Source organism: Trachypithecus francoisi, unplaced genomic scaffold (assembly GCF_009764315.1).
Source record: "Trachypithecus francoisi isolate TF-2019V2 unplaced genomic scaffold, Tfra_2.0 Lachesis_group18, whole genome shotgun sequence".
Classification (NCBI taxonomy): domain Eukaryota; kingdom Metazoa; phylum Chordata; class Mammalia; order Primates; family Cercopithecidae; genus Trachypithecus; species Trachypithecus francoisi.
The window spans coordinates 16,237,524-16,265,207 of NW_022681463.1; the positions used below are offsets into that span (position 1 = coordinate 16,237,524).

Genomic DNA, 27,684 nt, shown 5'->3' on the forward strand with positions numbered 1-27,684 from the left:
ATCTGGCTAATTTTTCTATTTTTTGTAGAGAAAGGGTTTCACCATGTTGCCTAGGCTGGTCTTGAACACCTGGTCTCAAGCCATCCACCTGTTTGGCCTCCCAAAGTACTGGGACTACAGGTGTGAGCCACTGTGCTTGGCCAGTATAACATTTTAAAAGTACAGGAGAGTGTAAAGAAATGAGGGGGAAAAATGCATCTGCTTGCCATTTCATGTTCTCTTTAGCAGAGTAGGAGGAGAAAGCGTCTTATTTCTACCCGCTGTCCTGCTTAAACTTCTTCATGTCCCCAGTATTCCTTTCATAGGTGCTCTGGCCACACATGTCCAGTGGCCCTATACACAGTAGCTCCACACTGTTGACTGATGACTCTTAGAAACCTCTGGATAAAAGGTTCTGCAGAGCCCACTTTGGGTATTAGTAGAATGACTAGGAACCAGAAAACCAACTCTTCAAACATGTATGTGGGCTGCCAAACCAGTTTTCATTTTGTTTGCTTTTAGTGGAATAAAGCCATCTTTTGTTACGTTGCTGACTTAGGGAATAGTCTCATTAACCATGCTCTGGGGGGTCCTGGGTGGAGCAGGAGTCAGGAACGAGTTGGTCAAATACATCCTATTATGATTTGTGTCCTCCCTCCCTCCTAATTTTTCCCCTCTATTGTCATGGACTCCTGTAGGATGGGACAGCTCTTGTCTCTGTGTATCCTCTCCCTTGTCTGGCGCACAGTGGAAGTGCTCCATAGATGTCTGGCGAATGACATTTTGAATTCTGGGGGATCCATGAATGATTTATGCTGTCACTAAATCTGGTATAATATTTTGATTGAGTTTTAAAGTAGAATGCTTTATTTTTATAATTACCATGTACAACCATGTACACATTTTTTTAAAATTTACATATTTCTGACTATGATATTATTGGTTTCTCAGAAAGTCAGCATGAGGTTTTTTTTTTTTTTTTTCAGTTTCCATTTGGGTCTTAGCAGTACTGATAGATTGTTGCTCCTGTTGCCTGTGTTATAAAAAGGACTTGCCTAGTTTGGGCTGCTGTGACAAAATGCCGTATGCTGGATGATTTAAACACAAACTTTGTTTCTCACCGTTCTGGTGGCTGGAAGTTTAAAACCAAGGTACCTGCAGATCTGGTGCCTGGTGAGGGCTTTCTTGCTGGTTTGAAGATGGTGACTTCTCATTGTATCCGTACGTGGGGTAGGGGTGGGGGAGAGGTGAAGCCAACACTCTCTTGCCTCTTCTGATAAGGGCACCATTCCCAGGGCTTAGTCACCTCCCAAAGGCCCTGTCTCCAAATATCACATTGGGGATTAGATTTCAACATGGGAGTTTTGGGGAAACACAGCATTCACTTCATAGGGGAACTATATGGCAATAGCTCACGTTAGTTAATTTACTGTCCCCATTTGACAGATGAGAAAACTGAGTCTCAGAGGAGTTAAGTAACTTGTTCAGGATTACATGCCAGTAAGAAGTGGAGCTGTAACTCCTCAAATCAGAGCTGTCCACCCTCAGTGCTATCAGAAATTTTTAACTCCATAGGACAGTCCGGATAGGATTTTGTGTTCAAGGTATAATGGTACTCAGCCCTTAATGGTGTTACTGCATTGATGGTTGAGCAAAGGGAAACACTCAATCTGTTCCCAAGAATGGGCTCCTCTTCATCTCTTACAGAAAACTTCTCTACTAGACAGAGATCCTTATGGGAATGAATTCACTGTATTGATACCACCTAGCACAGTGCTTGTTGAGAGAATGGTAACCCGATGGCATCATTTTGCAGAGAATAGCCACGACTTTTTTTATTATTATTGATATTAAATTAAAATATTACACACATGACTTTCTAACACATTTTCTTCTTTGCAACATTTTCCCACAGTTTCATATAAGAGCAGGATTTTCTTTTAGTACTAAAAAATAAAGTAACTTTCAAGTATTAAGAAAGGAAAGAATGGTTTTCTTCCCTTGAGTCATGGTTGGCAATAGTGTACTTAAAAGTTAGATTGTAGAGCCATTTTCACACCCATCAATTATAGGTTTTATTTTGTGAGCTGGAGTGCCATGACTTTTAAGACTCTTGCCTTATGTATTATAGTTTGTGAACATAATTATTTTGTATACAAAACCATAAATTTTCTAACTTCAAAAGTATTTTATTTACTGGACCTATTATCCAAACAGATGTTGTTTTTAGAATAGTGCCTTAAAAAATTAATCCGTAAAAGATGTTTTCTGACAGCTTTTGTACTCTGTGCTGGATATAGTAAATGCAATAGCACAGAGTTTTGTTTAGAAATTCCCTAGGAAAGTAGGCAGATATAAATCAAGTAGATTAAATAGTTAAGTTATTTAATGTTTTACACTCAGAAGATGATGTGGAATATAATGAATGTCATGCAGCAAACATGCATAGCTTCCAAGACATCCGTTAGATCTTATATTTTTGAGTTTTTCATTGCACTTTAAGGAATTCTTATAGTGGAATTAGGAGGACTTTGGTTTATCCCCAAATGCTCAATAACTTATAGGTACTACTTATCCTTCCCTTTCGTAATCCTTCTTCAAAGAGTACACATGTGCATAGGCTGAGTGTAAATGTGCTTTCCCAAGACGGATGCCACAAATGGCACGTGGGAAAACTGAAATCCTTTTGTTTTTCAAGGGACAGAGTGTGAAATATGAGTTCTTCTTCCCTTTTATCAGAAGCTGGTTTTGAGTTGAAAGTGGCATAAGCCGGGCATGGTGGCTCATGCCTATAATCCAAGCAGTTTGGGAGGCTGAGGTGGGTAGATCACCTGACGTCAGGAGTTAGAGACCAGCCTGGCCAATATGATGAAACCTCATCTCTACTAAAAATACAGAAAATTAGCCGGGCGTGGTGGTGGATACCTGTAATCCCAGCTACTCAGGAGGCTGAGGCAGGAGAATCCCTTGAATCTGGGAGGCAGAGGTTGCAGTGAGCCGAGGTCATGCCATTGCACTCCAGCCTGGGCAACAGGAGTGAGACTCTTATCTAAAGAAAAAAAAAAAAAATAAATAAATAAAATAAAATAACAGGTGGCATAAAGCCAGTTTTTCAGCTTAATAGTTATTTCCAGTTAATTATAAAGACTAGGATATTTTGAGAACTTTAGAGTCTGAATAGATTCAAGCTAAAACAAGTAAGCGTAAATCTGAGAAGCTGTTGTGTGAAAATATTACCTTAAAGACAGTTTTCCCCTCAAATCACTTTATTGATGATAATTGATGTACATTAAAGTGCACATATTTACAATATACAATTTGATAAGTTTTAACTATATACATATCTGTAAAACCATTACCACATTCAGGATGATGTACATATTCATCACCCCCAAAAGTCTCCTTGTGCCTTTTATGATTCGTCCTTCCTGTTCTTTCCTCATCCTTAGGTAATCTAACACAGATCTGCTTTCTGTTCTCTGAATTAGTTTTTATAAAAATGGAATCAGAGTATGAACTCTACTTTTTTGTCTTCTTCACATAATTTGAGATGCATCCATGTTGTTGTATGTATCAGTAGTTCATTTCTTTATACTGATGAATTCATTTGATTATGTGGCTATATACCATAATTTATCCGTCAGTTTGTTGATGGAAATTTGGGTTTATTCCAGGTTTTGATTATTACCAGTAAACTTGCCATGAATATTTATGTACAAATTTTTGTATGGATATGTGCTTTAATTTCTCTTGGGTAAATATAATAGCAGTGGAATATTTGGGTTGTATAGCTGGTAAATGTATTCTTTTTACAAAACTGCAAGATTGTTTTCCAAGGTAGTTATACCATTTTATATTTCCACCAGCAGAGAATGAGAGTTCATTTGCTCCACATCCTTGCCAACACTTTGTATGGCCAGTCTTTAATTGTAGTCGTTTAATAAGTAGGTAGGAGTATCTCATTCAGTTTTAAATTTAATATCCCTGATTAGTAATAATTTTGAGTATCTTTTATGTATTGCTTTCTGTGTATTTTTGGCGAAGTGTTCCAATCTTTTTTGTATTTTTTATTGGTTTTCTTATTGAGATTTGAAAGTTCTTTATATATCTGGATACAAATCTTTAATCAGGTATGTGATTTGAAAACCTTAAATCACTGAATTAAATTTTGTTTCTTTTGAATAATTTTCTTCTGTTTTTGCAATTTTTTATTGTAATGAAATATCCATAATAAAATTTACTATTTTAACCCCCCCCTTTTTTTTTTTTTTGAGATGGAGTCTTGCTCTATCACCCGGGCTGGAGTGCAGTGGCCGGATCTCAGCTCACTGCAAGCTCCGCCTCCTGGGTTTACACCATTCTCCTGCCTCAGCCTCCTGAGTAGCTGGGACTACAGGCGCCCGCCACCTCGCCCAGCTAGTTTTTTGTATTTTTTAGTAGAGACGGGGTTTCACCATGTTAGCCAGGATGGTCTCGATCTCCTGACCTCGTGATCCGCCCGCCTTGGCCTCCCAAAGTGCTGGGATTACAGGCTTGAGCCACCACGCCCGGCCTATGTTAACCACTTTTAAGTGTAGAAATCAATGGCATTAAGTACATTTATGTTGTTGTCTTTTAAAAAAATACTGTAGTCTAAAGTCATAAAAAGTCCATCAGAGTCTGAGTTCTATAAGGGCAGAAACTGTATCTTATTCTCAATTGTATTTGCAGAGCCTATACTATGCTTGGCACATATTAGGTCCAAATATTTGTTGAATAGACAAAATGTTTGTTTTCAGATTTCTTAGTTGTTTCAGTGTTAGTGTCTTAGCTCCAGCTGCTATAAAAAAGTACCATTGGCCGGGTGCAGTGGCTCACGCCTGTAATCCCAGCACTTTGGGAGGCTGAGGTGGGCAGATCACGAAGTCAGGAGATCAAGACTATCCTGGCCAACATGATGAAATCCCATCTCTACTGAAAATACAAAAAGTAGCTGGCTGTGGTGGCAGGCACCTGTAATCCCAGTTACTCGGGAGACTGAGGCAGGAGAATCACTTGAATCAGGGTGTTGGAGGTTGTAGTGAGCCGAGATCGCGCCACTGCACTCTCACTGGTGATAGAGCAAGACTCTGTCTCAAAAACGAAACAAAACAAAAAACCGTCACCCAGGTGGCTTACTAACTACAATGATTTATTTCTCACAGTTCTGGAGGCTGGAAGTTCGAGATCATGGTGCCAGTATGGTTGGGTTCTGATGAGGACCTTCTTCCATGTTGCAGATGGATGACTTCTATTGTATTCTCACATAGCAGAAAGAGGGCTAGCAAGCTCTCAGGCCTTTTCTTTATAAGGGCACTAAACCTACCCATTCATGAGGGCTTCACCTTCATGACGTAATTACCTCCCAAAGTTCCCACCTTCAAATACCATCACGTTGGGATTAGCGTTTCAACATAAGAATTTGGTGGGGTAGGGAGCACAAATATTTAGTTTGTAAACGTGTAATAGGGTTCTCTAGTGAAACAGAATCAGTAAGATGTGTATGTGTGTATATATTATATAGCCATGTATCCATATGTTTCTTTCTGTCTATTTTAAGGAATTGGCTTAAACAATCATGGAGGCTTAAAAGTCCAAAATTGCTAGGCTAGGCTAGGCAGGCAGGCAGGCTGAAAGGCTGACAGGCTGGAGACCCAGAGAAGAGCTGATGTTGCAACTGCAGTTCAAAGTGACTCTGTTGTCTGAATTTCTTCCTCCACAGGAGAGGTCAGTCCTTTTCTTAAGGTCTTTGACTGCTTGGATGAGGCCCTCCCAGATTGTGGAGGGCAATCTCTTTTACTCAGTCTCTTGATTTAATGTTAATCTCATCTAAAAATTACCTTCACAGAAGTATCCACACATGTTTGGCCAAATATCTGGGTACTGTGGCCTAGCCAAGTTGACACATAAAAGAAACCATCACAGTTAGGATATACTTTAACAAAGATCAAAAAACAATGCCTGATAAAGGCTGGAAGTTAGGTCTCCTCTTAGTCCAAGTGTAAACAGTTCAGGGTTGATTGATGACTCTACTATTTTGGGGCTCCATGCTCCTTCTATCTTGTTGCTCTGCCCTTTTCCACATAGTACTTCCTTGTAGCAGAAAAGGGAGATGGTAAGGGAATGGTGTACTTCCCATTTAAGTGCATGACTTTAAAATTGCACACATCACTTAATGAGTACATCTCATTAGCTGGAACCCAGTCTGGTAGACACACTTTAGTGCAAGAGAGGCTGAGAAATGTAGTCTTTGGCTGGGTAGCCAGAAGCCCACCAACTCTGCTATTACTATATCAAAGGGAAGGATAGATGTTGGGGTGAGGGAGGTATTCATCAGTCTCTGATAGTGTTCATGTTTTGTGTTGCATTACGTTTGATTGGAGTTCAGGATGTTTGCTAATATTAAATCTGCTCATTCAAATTTGAGAGATTGAGAGTTATGATACAACTTGAGTTTCATAATTGATGTTATTGAATTTGACCTTTCTTCTGCACTTAAAGCACGTGTCTTGAGCAAACCTGCACATGAAAGTTGACATACCAAATGGGAAGCTGAGGCAGAAGACAGGAACACAGATTCAGAAACCCACCTCGTTAAGACTGTTCCACTTCATTCTTGAGGAAGTAGGTGACAGTGAAAGTTTTGGAGCAGTGTTAGAATATGACAGATTGGGGTAATGGGAGGATAATCCGGTGGTTCCACATTGGTTGCTGGATGACATCCAAATGCATCCATATGGCTTACAAGGAACTGCCTGTCTGCTTCACCTCAACTCCTGGCATCCACCTTTACTGCCTGTGTTCTGGCCACACCGATAACAGTTCCTTCACTGTTCCTTATTATTACGCATCTCTATGTCTTCTAGCAACTCTGCTCACCATTTTTGTTACCTTTTTATTTTTTATTTTTTATTTTTATTTTTTTGATACGGAGTCTCGCTGTGTCGCCCAGGCTGGAGTGCAGTGGCCGGATCTCAGCTCACTGCAAGCTCCGCCGCCCGGGTTTACGCCATTCTCCTGCCTCAGCCTCCTGAGTAGCTGGGACTACAGGTGCCCACCACCTCGCCCAGCTAGTTTTTTGTATTTTTTAGTAGAGACGGGGTTTCACCGTATTAGCCAGGATGGTCTCCATCTCCTGACCTCGTGATCCGGCTGTCTTGGCCTCCCAAAGTGCTGGGATTACAGGCTTGAGCCACCGTGCCCGGCCTTGTTACCTTTTTAAAGTAGAAATTTGAAGATTAAGGAAAGGAGATAAAGGGCCCTTAAATTGGAGCCTACTCAGGTCCACCTATCTGTCTCTGCTGTTCTTTGAGTGCTGCAGTGTTTCAGGAAGTGTGCTAGGTGTGTTCTTTTTGTCACCTCTCCATCCTCATGGCACCCCTGAGGGATATGCCATTATCCATGTTTTGCAGATGAGGAGCTGAGGCAGAAGTTTGATGACTGACTCAGGGTTACAACAGTCAGAAACAGACAGAACCAGGAATTTTGACTGAATTCTGAGCCTGGATTTTTCCCACCACATATTGTTCTCTTTGGAAAGAAGGTCTTAGGCTTAAGATGATTAGTAACCACAGTATATCAAGGGGTTGTGGAATCTCTGGGAGCTTCAGCGTCAGGTTGGTGTTACACCTCCTGGGTGTGCTACTGGAGAGCTTTTACCTCAATTACTTGTGATGTGACCTGCCTTACTGACTCTGTACTTACTGGGGGAAACTGGGGAAATGAGGGAGGAAGCAAATTTGGAATATAGTTTTAACCAGTTGGAATGAATTCATCCTTGACTCCTGAAAGCTTGTAATCTTCATAATCTCATAATAGTGTTGCTATTTTGGATATGAGTATGGGATAGCAAATGAATGCTTTAGGGTTGTGTGAGCTGAACAGTGTTAAAAATGTGCTTTTCTCTCATCCTGAGGATCTTCCATTAATCCACTAGATGGAGCAGCTGGTTTGAATATATTTCATGATTAGAAGTTGGAAGAAAAGACATGGTCTTCATATCAGAGCCATGTCACAGACCCCCTGAAGTTGGCCAGGCGTTTTGATCTCTATTTTTTCCTCTCTAAATATAAAACTTTTATTTACTCAGCACATTTATGTGTAGGGAGCATTTGAGGTTCTTCTGGGAGGGACCTGACAGAAAACCGTCATGGTAGAGTGGAAATAATTCGAATCTGAAGTCTGGGGATGTGAGAGTAGAAGTCCTAGTTCAGACACTCAGTTCTCTGTGACTTTGGTCTTTAACCATCTTGTATCACTGTTGCAATAGGTGAGATGTGAGATGTACCCTCTACAGGTTAGGTATATTGGGCCTCTGTGCCGTCCCTTCAGACCACCTGCACAGAGATGCGCGAGCTTCCATTTTGCCTGGCTGAAACTGCACTCACTGCCAGTATCTACAATGTGGAGAATCCATCCCACTGAAGACTGGAGGGATTGTTGATGGCATTAGTTCCTTTGCCTTGTGATACTTCCGTCACGACCCACAGGCGTTCCCGCTCATGTGTGAACGCCTTCTTGGGGCAGTACTTTCATTCCCTCACAAATGGTTTATCCTATTTTAGGGCAACACTGCTTATTAGAGTTTTTACTTATTGGTCCTGGTTTATCCTTCCAGAGCAGTCTGTATCTTGTAATCTTATCCGTCTTTCATATTCAGATGTTCTGTTTTAGAACTAAGGTGGAATATTTGTTTTTTTTTCCTTCTGTACTACTGGTTCTGGCCGAATGAAATGATATATAAGAAATTAAACCTGTTATCAAAATGCTTTTTAGTTTTTAGTTCTCACCTGATGGATAGCAAGGTGGCTATGTATATTTAAATCTGTTACCTGTATTCAGATGTCTTAAAACATCATATGTTCTAGAATTTTAAGGTTTCATAACAAGGAACTATTCTTTAACAGTTGTTGACACATTTGTTCCTACAAGCCAGTGGTGTTTTACTTCGACTACTGAATCTGCTCCTAAGTGTTTAATGAAGTGAAATAAAACCTTTCATTTTTAGGTAGCTTTGAACTATGGCAATGTGTAACCTCACTACTCCTGATTTCTGTTAATTTTTAATTAAATAAACATCTGCTAAATTAAAGACTTTCACATAGGTTGACATTCTTGCTGTTTGCCAAATACAAGAGTTTGTGGTATTTGGAAACAGACTCTTTAAGAATTACTTTTAAACTGTACAGATTTGGTATTTCCAGTGGAAATCTACAAAACACTAACTCTGTTTTAATTTATGTCATATAAATTAATAAATTTATAGTACTTTCCCTTTCAGTTGAGGAAAAGGACCTAGCCTCAGCCTTATCTTTCCCAAAGAGGGGTTTTAGGGGTGCGTATATTTGAATTTTGGAATCTTTTTTTTTTTTTTGAGATGGAGTCTCACTCTGTTGCCCCGGCTGGAGTGTAGAGTGCAGTGGCACAATCTCGACTCACTGCAACCTCTGCCTCCTGGGTTCAAGCAGTTGTCCTCCCTCACCCTCCCAAGTTGCTGGGACTACAGGCGCACACTGCCATTTCTGGCTAACTTTTTTTGTATTTTTAGTAGAGTTGGGGTTTCACCATATTGCCCAGGCTGGTTTCGAACTCCTGAGCTCAGACAATCGGCCCGCCTCGGCCTCCCAAAGTGGTAGGATTACAGGCGTGAGCCACCGCACCCAGCTTGGAATCAGTTTTAACAGTGTATAATCTCATTGGCACTCCTTGGACTGAAGCCAATTAGCATTAGCATGAAATAAGATACTTATTATAAAGTCTATGTTGTTACTTTTTTTTGAGGTAATTTACATGGGTGTTTGGAGAAAATTTTTCTTAAAATATGGATGCATTGAACTTTGGGCTAAAGATTAGTTCTTTTCCTGTTGAACTCTGTAGCAAGCATGAACGTTTATCATCATCCAGCAATCAACAAATGAATTCAAAATTGGAGTCAGTCATTTAAAAAAAAGAATTTGCATGTTTTTGAATGGTAAAGTAAGTGTGGGGAGTGGTTCCATCTTCAGAGTTCCCTTACTTGTACATTGTGATGATACCTGAGTTCAAAGTCACATTTGTTTTCAAAGTCAAGCACAATTTCAGTGATGTACATGATGTATTTGGTTGTATTTGTTGCCAATGGTCAGTTAGGCTTTGTGATTTTATAATGAGGCATCATTAGTCTGTCTTCCTTGGCAATGTCACTGTTAAGAGGCATTCCTAAAGAAAAAAATGAAAAGCCTGTTTCTTCGCAAGAGAGAATTTTCTCAACTTAAAAATGTTATCTTTATCTTTAATGATGTTAGCTAGATCTGAATGCTGGTACTATCCCATCTGTTCTGTTTTGAAGCAGTGAAACCATCTTTCCCTTAAGCTGGACATTTCTTTAATGTCGCTTACCAAATCTATCCTTAAGCATTTGAAACCTGTTCTTTCATCATTTGCTAACATGGTTTGGCTCTTAGGCTTGCTCTATTTATTACATGCAATTATGTATATGTACAGACACAAATGTTCCATTTTTGCATGTCAGTGCATTGTGGTTTCTTATGATTTATTTCATATGCCTATGACATTAGATTTTCTTGAAATATTTTTCCTAGTCTTTTATTTTACAGGACCCTGAATTTTAAATGTAAAATTCAATGAGTTTTAGTAAATTTGCACGTTTTTGCAATCATCACCATGATCTAGTTTCAGAATATTTCAATTACTCTTGAAAGAAGTCTCATGCCCATTAGCAGTTTCTCTGTACCCCCAAATCCAGGCAACCACTCATCTGTCTCTATAGATTTGCCTTTTCTGAACATTTTATGTACATGGAATCACTCAATATGTAGCTTTTGCATCTGGTCCCTTTTGAGATTTATCTGTGCTTGCAGCATGTGTCAGTACTTCATTCCTGTTTATTGCCAAATAATGTATTCCATTCTGTTGTCCGGCTAAACCACACTTTGTTTATCCATTTACCAGTTGATAGACATTTGGTTTGTTTTCAGTTTTTGGCTGTCACGAATAATGCTGCTGTGAACATTTGTATACAAGTCTTTGTGTGGACATGTGTTTTCATTTTTCTTGGGTGGATACCTAGGAGTGGAATTGCTAGGTCAGGTGGTAGCTGTTTCCCAAAGTGGCTTTGTCAGCAGTGTATGAGGGTTTCACCTACTCTGCATCCTTGCCAATACTCACTATGTCAGTCTTTTTAAATTTTAGCCATCCTAATAGATATGTAGTTGGATGTCATTGTAGTTGTAATTCGCATTTTCCTAAAGATTAATGATGTTGAACATCTTTTTATGTGCTCATGGCCATTTTCATATATTCTTTGATGATCCTAGTTTTTAAAAATTGTTTATAACCTAATGTAATACAAAGTCAGGGTCCAGCATGGAAACAAAAGTTATTCCACTTATTTTAACAGAGATAATTAAATATAAAGAATTGTTATTAGGTATAAAGTTGTTAATAAGTAGGTAACTGAAAAGATAAAAGGCAAATGCTATGATATCATAGAGGTAGTGGCTGTAGGAAGCAGCCATCAACTGTAGAGCTGGGGGCAAATAGGGTGAAATCGTTATTAAATCTTTAGAAGCTTAGAGGAGAGGCCCCACAGAGCTGAAACCCAGACCTCTGAGGTGTGGGTGATGGTGCACCTGTTTCTGAGGGGAGTGTAACAAGGCTGGTTCTGTAAGTGCTGAAAAACTGCAGGCCAGATTCAGCTGCTGCACTAGGAGGAACTGCTGCTGCACTAGGAGGAACTGCTGCTGCCCTGGTGAAGAAGTGTTGCCAGCGGGAAGCAGAGGGGAAGGAGCTAGTCTCCCTCTAGTGTCCCCTGGTGGCAGAGCCTAACAGGGAGCCAACTGGTAAAACAGAAATGGTTTCAGAGTTACAAAGCTGAGTTTGGAAGGGTATGGTTGGAGCTGGGAGAGAATACCTGTATAATTGGCCAGCCCACCCCTTTGAATATTCAGTATCTAGACCTATCCTCCTAAACATATTTTAACTTCCACACAACAAAAACTACTTTCTTTTTGTCTAACAGAATATAAACATTCTCACACAAATGAAGATGTTCTCACCAGCTCCCTAAAGTGCGGTGTCACAAAGTCTCATTAGTGTATGCATCTCTGGGAGGTAGTCACATTACCTATTGCTGGGCTTTGTTAATTCCTCCTTAAATTTAGTTAAAGTTCTGCTTGAATGTTGTGTTATCCAGAGTTAAATTGTAGAGGTAAGTTCCAACAATGTTTGTATAAAATAATGCAAGAAGAAGGAGAAGAAATTGGTTCTAGTTCTCTCTCTGTCTCTCCTCTCTCTCTGTCTCTCTGTGTCTCTCCGTCTCTCTCCAAAAGCAAGAAGGAAATATGCTTATCTGCCACTTGGTAGTAGAGATTTGTATCTTTCTTCTCCTGTTACCTGTTCCGTGTTTCCTTTGCACTCAGCCAGGACTTCAACTGATTAGGTTTCTGTACCTGAAAGTCTAAATTCTCAGTGGTCCTGCCTTTTTTTGGATTGCTGTGGTTTTCCATTAACTTTTACTGTTGGAGATAGAAGTACTAAGAGCTGCCCTGATTAAGAAAGCCATGATCCTTCCTGACTCTTTGGGAGGCAGCAACCCAGGGTCCTCTCACCCCCACTGGTAGTATATCCTCCTCATTGGCCTCTTGGCTAAGTGGCTTGAGGAGCCCAGAATGACTCAGTGGCAGTCTCTCCTTCCAGTTCACTGGAAACATTGCTGCCTCCCTTTAATAGCTCCCTTAAAATCAGGACCTCTGTATTAGCAGGGATGAAAACCAAAAATTTTTAGAGTGGGGTATTAGGGTAATGGTGAGAGGGGCCACTCCTACTTCTTCTATTGATTCCTGGACCAATGTCTTCTTACTTTGGGGAGACAGGTGAGTCAAAGCATGTACTGTGTTGTGTGAGACAGAACTCCATCTGTCAGAATGTTGCCTTATAACCGTTGTCTTCAGTAGGCTGTGCCATTCTTCCGCTGGGTCACCTGCTTATAGATGATGGGATATGTAGTGAGACTGGTGAATTACAAGTGCTGAGAGATGTTCAGAACTGGCACATTCAGTGGTTTTTCACATTGCAGGCCATGAGCCACGAGTGGTCCTGAAGACAGTTCCGTGAGCTATACCACTTTCCTCCCTCCCTGTCTTCAGAGAGGCTGGAATAGCAAATAATATTGTATGACACAGGTTGTAATTGCAATTGTATTTTTGGAAATATTTTTTACACACATTTACTGTATCATGACTTACAGTGAATTTCTCAATATGATTCATGGTGACAGTACTTTGAAAGCTAGAAGTCTAAAGAGACATTTAACTTTGTGGTTCCCTTATCCCCAGCCTCTGGTGGTTTAATGCGTTGGCTTCTTAATAGCACTCCAGGTGGTGTTCACATTGGCTGCAGCCCTTCGGTGGGCCTGAGCATGAGGATGGGCTTCTGTTGAAATCTTGTTTCCTTGAAACAAGGTCGAAAGATGGACATTATGAGTGCGATCACATGTAAAACTCAACTTTTAGGTTGTTTAAAAGATTAAATGAGGCCGGGTGTGGTGGCTCATGCCTGTAATCCCAACACTTTAGGAGGCCAAGGTGGGTGGATCATGAAGTTAGGAGTTCAATACCAGCCTGGACAATATGGTGAAATCCTGTCTCTACTAAAAAATACAAAAATTACCTGGACGTGGTGGCAGGCACCTGTGGTCCTAGCTACTCGGGAGGCTGAGGCAGGAGAATCACTTGAACCTGGGAGGCAGAGCTTGCAGTGAGCCGAGATTGCGCCATTGCACTCCAGCCTTGGCGACAGAGTGAGACTCCATCTCGACAATGACAACAACAACAACAGCAACAACAATAAGATTAAATGAGACCATGTGACTCGGTTCTGTGCTTAATATTTCGAATACAGCAGGAATTCATTCCTGTGTAACACACTGTTAAACCAAGAGGTACTCTGCACCATGCTCTTTATGTAATGTTTATCTAGGTTTTACATTTAAAATTTAAATCTCCTATATTGTTGAGATGACTAGACTGGCCTAAACAGAGCCGATTTTTAAATATGAATAAAATTTCATATCCCTGTTAACCTTTTTCCATCCCTCCTCTGATTTTTTCTCCAATTGGTATTTTTTTCTTGGATCTTGAGAACTTTGTGGTTAAAGCAGAGATGAAAATTTTATGGGAAAACATCTGCAAAATAAATTTCTTTGAATAAATTGGGATAGATGGCTTGGCCCTTGGATCCAGACCTTGCCTAACATAATGAATGAACCAAAGTTACTGACCAGACAAAAGATTTTCCTTAAGTACTCTTTAATTTTAAAGCAGAATAGCTTTAACTGGCCCTTGATGAAGAAATCATCTTACCATTCTTAGCTGTCCTCTCTTGTGCATATGCAGTGCTGGGAGTGCTTTTGGGCATTTGCTATGTTAGGGGTAGTGATATGTTTTGGAAAGATAACTGTATTGAAATTAGGGTACTTTCAAGAGAAATTCAACTTTGGATTGATGTACCTTCTGATATGTGCTGTCTTGTTTTTAAAGATGCACCTTTATCAGGATATGATTCATACATCATATGATTCATCCATTTAAAATGTTCAGTGGTGTTCAGTATATTCAGAGTTGTGCATCCATCACCATAGTCAATTTTAGAACGTCTTTATTATTTCCCCAAAGAACACTGGATCCCTGAGCCATCACCCTGGAACTCTGCCCCATCCAACCCCCTAGCCCTAGGGAACTGTTAGTCTACTTTCTGTCTCTAGAGATTTGCCTTTTCTGAACGTTTCACAGCAGTGGATTCATGCTCTATGTGATCCTCATGCCTGGCTTCTTTCACTTAGCATGTTTTTAAGAGTCACTCATGCTGTGGCATGGATTGTACTTCATTTTTTAAAAATTGATGTGTAGTAGTTCTTTGTATTCTACAGTTGTTTATCCATTTATCAGTTGATGGACATTTGTATTGTTTCCAATTTTTGTTTATTATGAACAGTGCTGCTAAGAGCATTCATGTATAAGTTTTTGTGGGAACATATATTTTCAGCCTTGGGCATCTAGGAGTGGAATTGCTGGATCATACGGTAACCTGGGTTTAACCATTTGAGGAACAGCCAGACTGTTTTCCATAGCAGCTGCCCTGTTTTGCATTCCCACCAGCAGTGTGCGAGGGTTCTAGTTTCAACACGTCCTCAGCAATACCTGTTAATTTGATTAGCAAAACCAGTCGAATTGGTATACCAATCCAATTGCTACACCAATACTTGTCTTTTTGATTTTAGCCATCTAGTGAGTGTGAAGTGAAAGCTCATTGTAGTTTTGATTTGCATTTCCCCAATGATTCTTCACTTGCTTCTTGGCCATCTTTTTTTTTTTTTTTTGTCCTATCTGTTTTGTTTTGTTTTTGTTTTTGCTTTCTTTTTAATATGGAATGCTTCATGAATTTGTGTGTCATCCTTGTGCAGGGACCATGCCAGTCTTCTCTGTGTCATTCCAATTTTATAATAGTATATGTGGTGCCGAAGCAAGCACCTATTTGTTTTTAATTGACAAGGAGGGATAGCGATAACTGTAATCTGTCCAGTTCTTATGTGGGGGATAGTTTCTCCTAAATTTCCCCACTTCTTTGACCTAAATTTACATAAAGATCAGGGAATGTTGGATTGAAGTAACACTCATTTAAAACATAGTTACAGTTAAGTCATAACCCAGCTGGCTGTATATAAAAGAGAGTCTTGAGAAGGTTCAGAATTTTGTGTCTTTGTGAAAAGAAATTAAAACCTTGTAAGGAGTCAGCTAAAGAATGTAAAGTTTTATGAGCTTCTATAAACAGGGAAATATGGAATATCTAGTTCCATTTAACCTGACTATAAGCCAGGTTAAATGGAACTTTTAAATTTTATTTTGTGTCTTTTTATACTGCTTTAAAAAAAAATAGGACTATTTTGAAAAATTGCACTTTCCCTCCTATATTTTAGAGGTAACCCCATTAGTATCATTATTACTTTTGATTAATTGAAAATCTCGCCAAATTGCAATAGTTTTTAAAAAGTCAAATTCAAATCTTATGTATGTTTTATGTTTTCCTCTTTGCCCTCAAGGAATATTTCTTCATGTTGAGACAGCATTTCTATACTGCCACAATGACAGAAAAGACTTAAAACGGTCGGCTGCTACAATGTAAGATACAAGTGATTGGTGTATGTAGAATCTGAATTTTAGTCTCTTCACGTGTCGGAACAACTTTTCAACAGCTGTAACTCCATACATGAAGAGCATGAACAGTTTCAAGGGTGCATTTGTATGCAAGTTATACTTTATATCTCTTTTATTGTTTAAAGTTAGTATACCCTGCCGTTAAGTGATCTTTTCAGGTGTCTGCCTAAAATAGAATTTCCTTGGGAATGGCTGGTGAAGGCCAAGAAGAGGTCCCCGAGTTCTGACTTCATTATGCCATTGAGTTTGTCCTGCTTCCTTGTTCTTCATCCAGTGTCTAATTTACAGTGGGGCCAGGAGTGCTTCCTGTGTTCATATGATCCTTGGTGCCGTCAGCCCTTGCAGATACTCAACGGCTTTACCAATAGGCGTGCTCTTTGGCAGCTTCTTATATTTGATATAGCATCAGCATTTATGGATTTATTGGTTTTTCTTTAAAGAACTGAGCTCTCTCAGAAACCATGGTTTTGCTCCATGACCTCCTGTAACAGTAATTTAAGTTGCCACTTCTGGCAGTTTCCTGAGCTGAGGGGTCAGTTGGACCTGTGTACATCGTATTTGTTCATTCATTTCATGGCTCTCAGTGAAAGTAGTGGAAGTTGTCTATGAATCAGAAATTTAAATCTCAGCCATCTTTTTTTCTATGATGCTCTACAGTTGGAAGGGTTTTTCTAGGAAGTGCAATGCAGTCATTCATTGCTTAACAACAGGGATAGGTCCTGTAGCTTATCTTCCCTTCTTGAGGGCCTGGCAGGCCCAGGGAGAGAGACGGAGAAAAGACCAGTCACCCTCCTCGTTTTTCTGGTCTTACAGCTCACCTGTTTCTAGAAGTGATAGGAAAACAATGCCCAGCAAGTTGGTTTTCTATTTTTAAAAAGTATGGTAAGATATCTGTAACATAAAATGTATCATCTTAACTATTTTTAAGTGTACACATCAGTGATACTTGGTACATTCACATTGCTGTGCAGCCATCATCACCATTCATCTTCAGAACTTTTTCATCTTCCCAAACTGTAACTCTGACTCCATTAAACACTAACCCCTCATTTCCCTTCTCCCAGCCCCTGGCACCTACCACGCTACTTTCTGTTTCTATGAATTTGTCTGTTCTAAATACCTCAAGTGGAATTGTGCAATATTTGTCCTTTTGTATAGAGTCCACAGGTTTCATCCATGTTGTATGTATAATTTCTTGCATTTTAAGGCTGAATAATATTCCATTGTGTGTGTAGAAACCACATTTTGCTTATCTGTTCATCCACTGATGGACGCTTCAGTTGCTTTCGCCCCTTGGCTGTTGTGGATAATGCTGCTCTGAACGTGGGTGTGCATGGCTTTCTTCAAGTCTTGCTTTCATTTCTTTTGTGTCTATTCCCAAGGGTGAAATTGTTGGATGATATGGTAATTATGTTTTATTTTTTGAGGAATTGCCATACTGCTTTCCATAACAGCTGCACTATTTTACATTCCTACCAGCAAATAAGCTGTTTTTCTTAAATGTTTCTTCCTTTTGAGGACCTGATTGATGGATTGATTTTTAGATACAGGGTCTCTCTCTATCTCTCAGGCTGGAGTGCAGTGCCACAGTCATAGCTCAATGCGGCCTTCAATTCCTGGGCTCAAGTGACTTTTCTCGCCTCAACCTCCTAAGTAGCCAGGCCTGTAGGCTTGTGACATCACATCCAGCTAATTTTTTAATTTTTTTGTATAGACTGGGGGTCTTGCTATGTTGTTCAGGCTGGTCGTGAACTCCTGGGCTCAAGCAATCCTCCTGCCTCAGACTCCAAAAGTGCTAGAATTACAGGTGCCAGCATTTCTGGCTGACCTGTGTGATTTTAAAAGCTATTTAACTTGGTCTCCTACCAGAAAAAGGAAGATTCTCTCATTTCTTTTGAGTGACTGTGGTCTCTGAAAGACCCCCCTGGTCACCTCCCGGAGCCTTGCTCCCTGGAGCTAGCCCTGGTCATTTCCACTTCCTTTCACTTGGTCACTCATTGAGCTTGCCAGTTGTTCAGAGCCGCCCACAGGGACTGTTTGCCACCCTGACATTCTAGCACCAACATGGAGAAACCTGTGTTCTTTTGCATTCTCTACTTTTGAGAACATTTAAATAACACTATTAGCAACAGACCTGACTCCAATATTTTATGTGATCATAACTTTAGGGATATATTTTTAGCAAAAATATTTTACTTCACAGTGGTGCAGGCAGAAGGAGTACAGCCCTGAACTCTCACAGGGGTCCAACAACTCCTGTCCACGCTGTGCCCTCTGGCCCTGCCCGTCACCTTTGTTCACTTCAAGGTAACTGGTATTAGACATCTCAAAGTGTTCTACCTCTCTTGTGTATTGAGATGGGCGTAATAGATGATGGATAAATTTAAATATGCAATGAGTCTAAATTTTGAGGATTATGTTCCTGAAATGCACAATGGTAAGAGTTCACACTTTTATTTGAAAGATCCTTATTTAGGCCGGGCACGGTGGCTCAAGCCTGTAATCCTAGCACTTTGGGAGGCTGAGACGGGCGGATCACGAGGTCAGGAGATCGAGAACATCCTGGCTAACACGGTGAAACCCCGTCTCTACTAAAAAAATACAAAAAAAGCTAGCCGGGCAAGGTGGTGGGCGCCTGTAGTCCCAGCTACTCAGGAGGCTGAGGCAGGAGAATGGCGTGAACCCGGGAGGCGGAGCTTGCAGTGAGCTGAGATCAGGCCACTGCACTCCAGCCCCGGCGACAGAGCGAGACTCCGTCTCAAAAAAAAAAAAAAAAAAAGATCCTTATTTAATAATACTTTCTTAATTTTCGTTATTTAAAGTCTTTTTTTTTTTTAAATTTTAAGTTCTGGGATACATGTGCAGAACGTGTAGGTTTGTTACATAGATATACATGTGCCATGGTGGTTTGCTGCACCTATCAACCTGTCATCTAGATTTTAAGCCCCACATGCATTAGGTATTTGTCCTAATGCTCTCCCTCCCCTTTCCCCCCACCCCTGGACAGGCCCCGGTGTTCAACTCCTACTTATATATGAGAACATGCGGTGTTTGGAGAAAAACCTTTCTCTAATGGTCATTGCTGAAAGCTCCACTCCTTATTTCACAAGTCATCTCAACTCTTTTTTCATGTTTCAGCATACCCATTTCCCTCCTTTTTTTTTTTTTTTTTTTTTTTGAGACGGAGTCTTGCTCTGTCGCCCAGGCTGGAGTGCAGTGGCCGGATCTCAGCTCACTGCAAGCTCCGCCTCCCGGGTTTAAGCCATTCTCCTGCCTCAGCCTCCCGAGTAGCTGGGACTACAGGCGCCCGCCACCTCGCCCGGCTAGTTTTTTGTATTTTTTAGTAGAGACGGGGTTTCACCATGTTAGCCAGGAGGGTCTCGATCTCCTGACCTCGTGATCCGCCTGTCTCGGCCTCCCAAAGTGCTGGGATTACAGGCTTGAGCCACCGCGCCCGGCCTTTTTTTTTTTTTTTTTTTTTTTGATACGGAGTCTCACTCTGTCGCCCAGGCTGGAGTACAGTGGCGTGATCTCAGCTCACTGCAAGCTCTGCCTTCCAGGTTCACGCCATTCTCCTGTCTCAGCCTCCTGAGTAGCTGGGACTACAGGTGCCCACCACCACGCCCGGCTAATTTTTTGTATTTTTATTACAGACAGGGTTTCACCGTGTTAGCCAGGATGGTCTCGATCTCCTGACGTTGTGATCCACCCACCTTGGCCTCCCAAAGTGCTGAGACTACAGGCATGAGCCACCATGCCCAGACTTCCCTCTTTAAATCATTTTTTCAACAAAAATAAAATTTGTTGTTTGAATTTGCTAGATCTGAAATTCTCATATATTTGAATTTTGTATGAGATGCTTGTATTTTTAGAAGAATTACCCTACTTTTAGTCTCATTATCAGGGAAGACAACCATTTAATTTGGGACAAAAAAAGAAGAGAGACCAGCGTTTATTGAGCATGTGGTATATACTAGGCTCTGTGCCAGATACTCGAATTACATTTGATTATATTGATTGGTTATAAAAGGAATGAGGCATTGAGAGACCAACTTACGTAAGGTTTCTTTGCTCAGCAGAATTCACTGCCTTGATGTATGAAATATGGACTGTCAGATATGGAAATAAACTTTTCAAATGGGCTGGCTTTCATAATGACATTTAAGTAGAATGAATGATGTGTTAGACTGAATTCTATCTGTCCTCCCTTTACTTAGGTTTGGTGAAGTGTGCTGTATCATGTATGAGGTATTATCATTATGTGAGATCTTCCTTTCAGCCACTGCAGAATGGAGAGAATTTGTCTCCCTTCCTGGCCTCCTAAGATAGACCTGAGGTCTGATGTATAAGTAGAAGACTTATATCTGTTTGAAATACAGTATTAATTCCAGTTTATAGTTCTAGATTTTTAAGGTGTCACTCTAGATTCCTCTTCATTCACGTTTCTAGGAGCGTAGTAAATACATCTACCAATCAAACTAATTTGTCTGTTAGAATACATTTAAAACAGAAAGTCGGCAAAGAGAGAGCCGTAGGTGGGAACAGCAGCTCCAGATGCTTAAGCTTTGTGGGAGCTCAATGCTTGGGATCTGTTTGCTATGGTCTCTGGCTGCATGGCTGAGGTTTGCTGTGACCACCAAGTGGGCTGGCAGGCCTTAACCTGAATTTATTTTCTGCGCAGGCTTTCTGGGGGGTTGTACAGCCTGGAGCCCCTTTCCCAGGTCTAAAATGCACACCCTAAGGGTAGCCCCAGCCACCTCCCATGTTAATGGGGTTAGTATATTCCTGAGGAGTGGGACCAAAACAACGTTCAGAAATTGTTGAATTTATCAAGCAAGATGCTGTTTTAGGTTACACAGTAACCTAATAGGTACTTACATATTTCTAGCAATTTCTTGGTTGAGTTCACTCTTGTTACCTTATTTGAACTTGACAACCTATAGGATGGGCAGAGTAGCTGCCATTCTCCCAATCCCCATTCTTTTTGTTTTGTTTTTTTTTTTTGAGAAAGAGTCTCCCTGTGTCACCCAGGCTGGAGTGCAGTGGCATGATCTCAGCTCACTGGAAGCTCTGCCTCCTGGGTTCAAGTGATTCTCCTGCCTCAGCCTCCCGAGTAGCTGGGACTACAGGCGCCCACCCCCACGCATGGCTAATTTTTTTGTATTTTTAGTAGAGATGAGGTTTCACCGTGTTAGCCAGGATGGTCTTGATCTCCTGACCTCGTGATCTGCCCGCCTCAGCCTCCCAAAGTGCTGGGATTACATGCATGAGCCACCGCACCCGGCCCCACCCCCATTCTTAATTTTTTTTTATTTTTTGAGACTGTATCTCACTCTGTCACCCAGGCTGCAGTGCAGTGGCGCCATCTCGGCTCACTACAACCTCCATCTCCCAGGTTCAAGTGATTCTCCTGCCTCAGCCTCCTGAGTAGCTGGGACTACAGGTGCACGCCACATTGCCTGGCCAGTTTTTTGTATTTAGTAGGGTTGGGGTTTCATCATGTTGCTCAGGCTGGTCTTAAACTCCTGACCTCAGGTGATCCGCCTGCCTCCGCCTCCCAAGGTGCTGGGATTACAGGTGTGAGCCACTGCGCCTGGCCTCCCCACCCGCTGGCATTCTTAATAGCAGCTTTGAGATAGAATTCACTGTTGGGGCCACTCCACAGAAACGGGATGGATCTCCTCCACTTGGCCACATTTGCTTTAGATATTGAGTCAGCTGACATCACACCCACCCCAAGAGGGTGTGAAAAGGTTTATTACTCATATAATGAGGCTTTCTGGGGAGAACAGGACAGCTCCCAAGAGGTCCTAAAATGGCTTGAGAGAGCAGGGAAAGGAGACTGGCTTGGCATTTTTTTTGTGATGGTTATGGGGAGATGGTGTGGAGTGAGGGTTCCCATTGAAGGGTTTGAATTTACTGCTGCTGTCATAAGAGGGAGCCACCTGGACTTTCCTCTCTTGCCTGCCCAGATGTGGACAGAAAGGGATGAAGGAGGAATGAGGCTTCAAAGCATCACAAGTGTAGTCACTTTTTAAAAATTACGTTCACATGCCATAAATGTGTTCAATTCAGTAGTCACAGACTATATGTGTGTATAGATTATATATACATTTGAGAATATATATTGGAAACACTGTCTAATTTCTGAACATTTTCATTACCCTAAAAAGAAACCTCATACTCACTAGCAATTACCCCATATTTCCTGGTCTGCCTAGCCCTCCTAGCCTGCTTTCTATCTCTCTGGATTTGTCTGCTCTGGACATTTCATTTCAGTAATACAATATGGGGTCTTTGGTGCCTGGCTTCTTTCACTTCACATAATGGTGTTCGGGCCGTTCGTGTAGTGGCATGCATCAGGACTTTGTTCCTGCCTGTGATTGAATGATACTCCATTGTGTGGATGTGCCATACGAGTTTGTCATATTAAAGGATGATTCATTTGGAACATCTGAGGGTGAGATGGTAGGAAAGTCAGGTGTCAGTATTAGCAGGAGAGGAAGACATGGGCCTGCATCTCAAAAGGGATTCAAAGGCAGACATTTAGTCTTAGGAGCTGTATAAATTAGAAGTGACATTTAAAGATGGGAGAGTAAATGTGATCTCCAAATTGAAATATATACTCTTTTAGGTGGCTGCACTGGTTGCCAATAGATACCATCCATCTATTCATGTCCTCTGATGAAATTCATGGTAATTTTCAATTTAGAACAACTCAAGTTCATCCTGATACAGAAAAGTCAGTGAAACCAAACATATCATTTTGTCTTGCTTCTATTATCATGAGACCTGTTTTTGAATACTTTACTCTAAATATTTTCTGTTGCTTTTCAAGAGCCCAGTAATTTTGTTGGTTGGAAAATGATTAATACTTAAAATTTGGTACAAGTTGCTTCAATGTGTATATGTCTTAGTCCATTTTCTGCTGCTATAACAGAATACCACAAACAGGGTAACTTATAATGAGCAGAAATGTATTCATCCCACTGTTCTAGAGTCTGGAAGATGTAAGACCGTGGCAGCAGCAGCTGGTTAGAGTCTTCATACCACATCATCCTATGGTGGAAGGTGAAAGGTGGAAGGAAAAGAGAACATGAAAGAGTAAGAGAGAGAAAGGGGGCTGATGTCATTCTTTCATCAAGAACCCACTCTTGAGAACACCATTAATCGGTGAGGTTCTGCCCTAATCACTCCTGGAAGGTCCTGCTTCCTGGCACTGTCCATTGGGGATTAAGTTTCTAACTCATGAACTTTGCAGGACACATTCAAACGGCAACATTTTATTAGTTTATCTCCAGAAAACATTGCCTTTTCTTTTGAATGAGTTAGGGAATTGTTTCATTCTCTCTCATTGTTTTTTTAAAATTTAGCTTTTACTTTTATTTATCTTTTTTAGCTTTATTGAGGTATGATTGGCAAATTGTATAAATTTAAGGTATACAATATGATGATTTGATATACATTGTGAAATGATTACCACAATTGAGTTAGCTAGCACACCTATCACCTCACTTAGTTACCTTTTCTCTTTATTTTTTTGTGGTGAGACCATTTAGACCAAGCTTGTCCTACCCACGGCCCTCAGGCCGCATGTGGCCCAGGGTGGCTTGGAATGTGGCCCAACACAAATTCGTAAACTTTCTTAAAACATTATGAGATTTTTTTGTGATTTTTTTTTTTTTTTTAAACTCATCAGCTATCATTAGTGTTAGTATATTTTATGTGTGGCCCAAGACAATTCTTCTTCTTCCAGTGTGGTCCAGGGAAACCAAAAGATTGGACACCCCTAATTTAGACTCTTGTTTTAAACACGACCTGAGGGTTCTAAAAGTAAATCAAACATCAGCAGCTTCCAATTTGCTTGGTTATCATTTATAATTCTTGGTAAAGTTCAAACATAATCTTTTATATCTCAAATAATATTCCCTGGCTTCTGCAGGCAGGATGTCTAAGATTTGTAATAACAATAACAAATTAATTTTAAATTTCTAGGTACTCTCTTTATTTCTATTGAATGAACTATTGCTTTTAAAGATATTTCTCTTGCTGTTTAGGAGTCAGGTTAATTGTAGATTTGCTGAATTCTCAAAACTGACATTTAAATTATGCATTTAGTGTTTTATAGTCTCCGATAATCAGATTCTGGGTAGATGAGTTTCCAGTTGTTTACCTGTCAGCCTTATGATTTCGCATGAAGACTCTCCTAATGTCACAACTTGGATGTAATCTTGAACCCTATAACTCTGTTTTAACAGAATCACCCTTTGGAAGTGGAATCCTCTAGACCCCACAGGGTCATCCTGTTTTTTGCATGTGACCAACATCTCCCCGTCTTTGATCTTGTACAGCTATTCGACACACTTTGCATAAAAATACAAGAGAAAGAGTAAACCTAGATTTTTGCTTTTCTGTGGGGCCTAATGACTACACTACTTATAGAAAACAGACATTGTGGGATCATGTGCCTGGATGGTATTCCCTACAGGTGTGATTTTACTACATACACGGGTTTACACAGCCCCCAGGTACTCGGTCAGTATAATTCACTCTGACTTTCAAATATATATAGAGAAAATGAAACTATCTGTTGCCTTGTGAAATAAGAATATCAGAGCAGATTTTAAAAGAGTGGTAACTTTTTTCCTAGTTACATATTGTGGCTGGGAAAGGTTTTCCTGTATGTGCAGCATGGTCTTTTTTATATAGTTAGCCTTTCCTTGTTGAGGAAGGAAAATGGCAAGAGTCAACTTGGTATCATATCACTGACAAGCTTCCCTGTTTGCCATTCCCAAAGATTCACATGAGGTAGTATAGTGTCACTGAGTTCAGTCTACAGTAGAAGGAGTTGGATTACTTACACACCAAACATAATCATGGTGGCTGTGAGACCTCAGCATGTATTTCCCATTGCATGCTGGAGTGCTGCTTCAGAAGGCATGCATCTAGCCAGACTGGGTAGCCCTTTATTCATGTTCTCATTTGCATCTTTGGGTACCAGGGATGGGAGAATCCTTTTAAGCAGTGCAATCTTGCTAGCCCTCTCTAGCAAAGAGTAGAGATGGGCTGAAGTCAAGATCGACACTGCAATGTTGTGTTCCCTTGTGGTTTGCTGTCAGCAAGCTGTTACCCATACGTGGAAAAGGTTGTTTGAAGTGGGCTTGCACGTGTTTCCATAGCAGCAGTCATCTTAGCGATTTCACCGGTTTTTTGGACTTTTTTTTTCCTTTGCTTCTCTGTTTCCCGCTGATGCAGGATTAAATAAATAGCATATTTAGGTCAAGGAAAGAGATGTTTGCTAATATAGATGCTAGGCTAAGCATTCTGGGAGAGCGATTTCTTGCAGCAGATGAACATTCTTTGTGCCTCCCAGCAGCATCTGCAGCAGTGTGGCTGTCTGGCACTGTCTTTTTCATTTTGGGCAGGTTCTGAGATTCAGAACAATCCCAAGCAAATCACAGGAGCCGGCAGTTTTCCAGTAGCCACATGTAAATCTCCTGCTTATTTGTTCTTTGGTATTAAGAGTGAAGCAATCAGCTAGAAAAACGATACTTTAAAGGTTTTGGTGCATCCGAGGTGTGTCCTCTTATGTTTGCACCACCCCTCCTGTTTTACACTCGAGCCTGGATTTTTTGTCAGGCTGTTGAGCAGAAGCGGATTCTGGTACGGCAGCTCAGAGCTTCCCTTCTGTTCCGGTACCGGTGACTGCTTGTCATGAAGATGGTACAGTGGGAGCTTGTTTCGGAAGAGCCAAGGAAGAGGATGTGGAAATGGAGTAGAGATTGCTAAAAAACTGAACATCCACACCTTGGGGATGGGTTGCACTACTAGTGTGATTCTGTTTAAAGGCATCCGCACCGTTTTTGAAAGAAACTGTGCTTATATGTGCAAACAGCAAGGAGAGAATAATGCCCTTGAATATACAGCATACAATTGGACAAAAGAAGATTCAGAACTATTGATCTCCTCCTGGCTGGTAAATGCTATCTTGCTTAATTAACAAGTAGTTTAATGGTGTTAGAATAAACTAGTCTTTACTTGTAAAGCAAATATATTTATTTCAGTGTACTTATATGTATGTAGTCTGTATATATAAATGGGTAATTAGTGGCCTTAAGTTTAAATTATAAGTGAGTGTTTGTATGTGTGAGAATGCCATGTATTCATCAAAGCTAAATACATACAGAGAAAGGAGTAAGATATTTTATTAAAGAATAGTTTTCTAATGTAGCGTTATCAGCTTACACGTTCTTGATATAGTCCTATAAATAATATGTGGTAAAGTGTTTATTTAGGGTATTATATATGTGAACCCTCTCCCAGCGATAGTGAATTATGTAGCCCCTTTACATCCCAGTCTTCTAGTTGGCCAGGTTTTTCTTACTAATGGCTTATGGTCAGTCCTTGATGCGGGGGGAGAAATTTAAAGGGAGCATGAAAGAAAACTATGATGGGTATGAGACAAATATTTATAGTTTTATTTTTTAAAAAAATCCAGCTACTTAACATGTTTTGGGGTGAAGGGTCTTGAGAGTGAGAGGAAGTGCGGTTTGACATGACACTTCTGTGTTCTGTCCCTTTATCAGGCATGAAGAGGTGTCAAGTCACAGATGGGTGTGCCTCTTGTGGCCTTCCCACCAGCACCAGGCTTGTGAGGAGCCACATATGGGTCTCCTCCTCCCTCAGGATGCCTTGCCATTTTTCCTTCTGTTCTTATCACAGCTTTTGTCAAAATGAGTGAGGACAAATATATCTCAGAGTTTCTGTGTGTGTCTTGCCAGCAGCTGCTTGGTACAGCGAAGCATGCAGAAATGCTGAGACCTTCCTGGCTGAGACTGAGAAGGGGGTATTGGCATGCCATATGCCCTTGTGATCAGATCGGGTGGTCCCAACCTGTGGGAACCCAGAGAGAGGATGCATTTTATGGAGGGTCTTATGTTAGCACTTGCAGTATTTGGGAGGAAGAAAGGAGAGCATCACTCAAGGCATCAGATGCATTTTGCAAGTCAGTGTTATGTATAGTTGGAATTTAAGTGGTGCTATATTAACTGTTAAATATTTTAAGTTCTGAGGTATTTTGGAATATGCTTTTGCGAATAACTGGTATAGGAGATTAGAAGAACTAGCTCCTTATAGCGCTCTCTTCCATTAGTGTATCCATAACCCGACAGCCCAGGACCTGCTTGGGCCAGTAATGGCAATGCCCCTCCCATGCGGCAAGCTTCTGCTCCCTCAGGCCAGACTGACTTGTCTTTGGTTAACCTGACTTTAAGAGATTCTGCTTGTTTTTCTTTTCTCTTTTATTGCCTGGGGGGAGAATAACCTGCCAGGGGCTCTGTCAGAGCTCTGGGTCTGGGATTCTAGAACATTGCTGTCATGCATCATGTCGGCTGCTTTCTGCCCACCACCCTTGCCTGCACCAGCAGGCCGTCTGTGCATGTGGCAGAGGTGCTGCTAGATGGAAAGATGCGCCCTC

The 27,684-nt window shown here is 40.8% G+C and overlaps 1 protein-coding gene and 1 non-coding gene across 11 annotated transcripts in view; one reads left to right on the top strand and one right to left on the bottom strand.

Annotated features, from left to right (window-relative positions):
• DOCK9 (dedicator of cytokinesis 9) overlaps positions 1–27,684 on the top strand; it is a 302,147-nt gene that overhangs the window by 47,748 nt on the left and 226,715 nt on the right. The window lies entirely within an intron of this gene.
• On the bottom strand, positions 15,413–15,519 carry LOC117063795. The gene has a single exon (XR_004429080.1). It is a non-coding gene; the product is annotated as a U6 spliceosomal RNA (small nuclear RNA).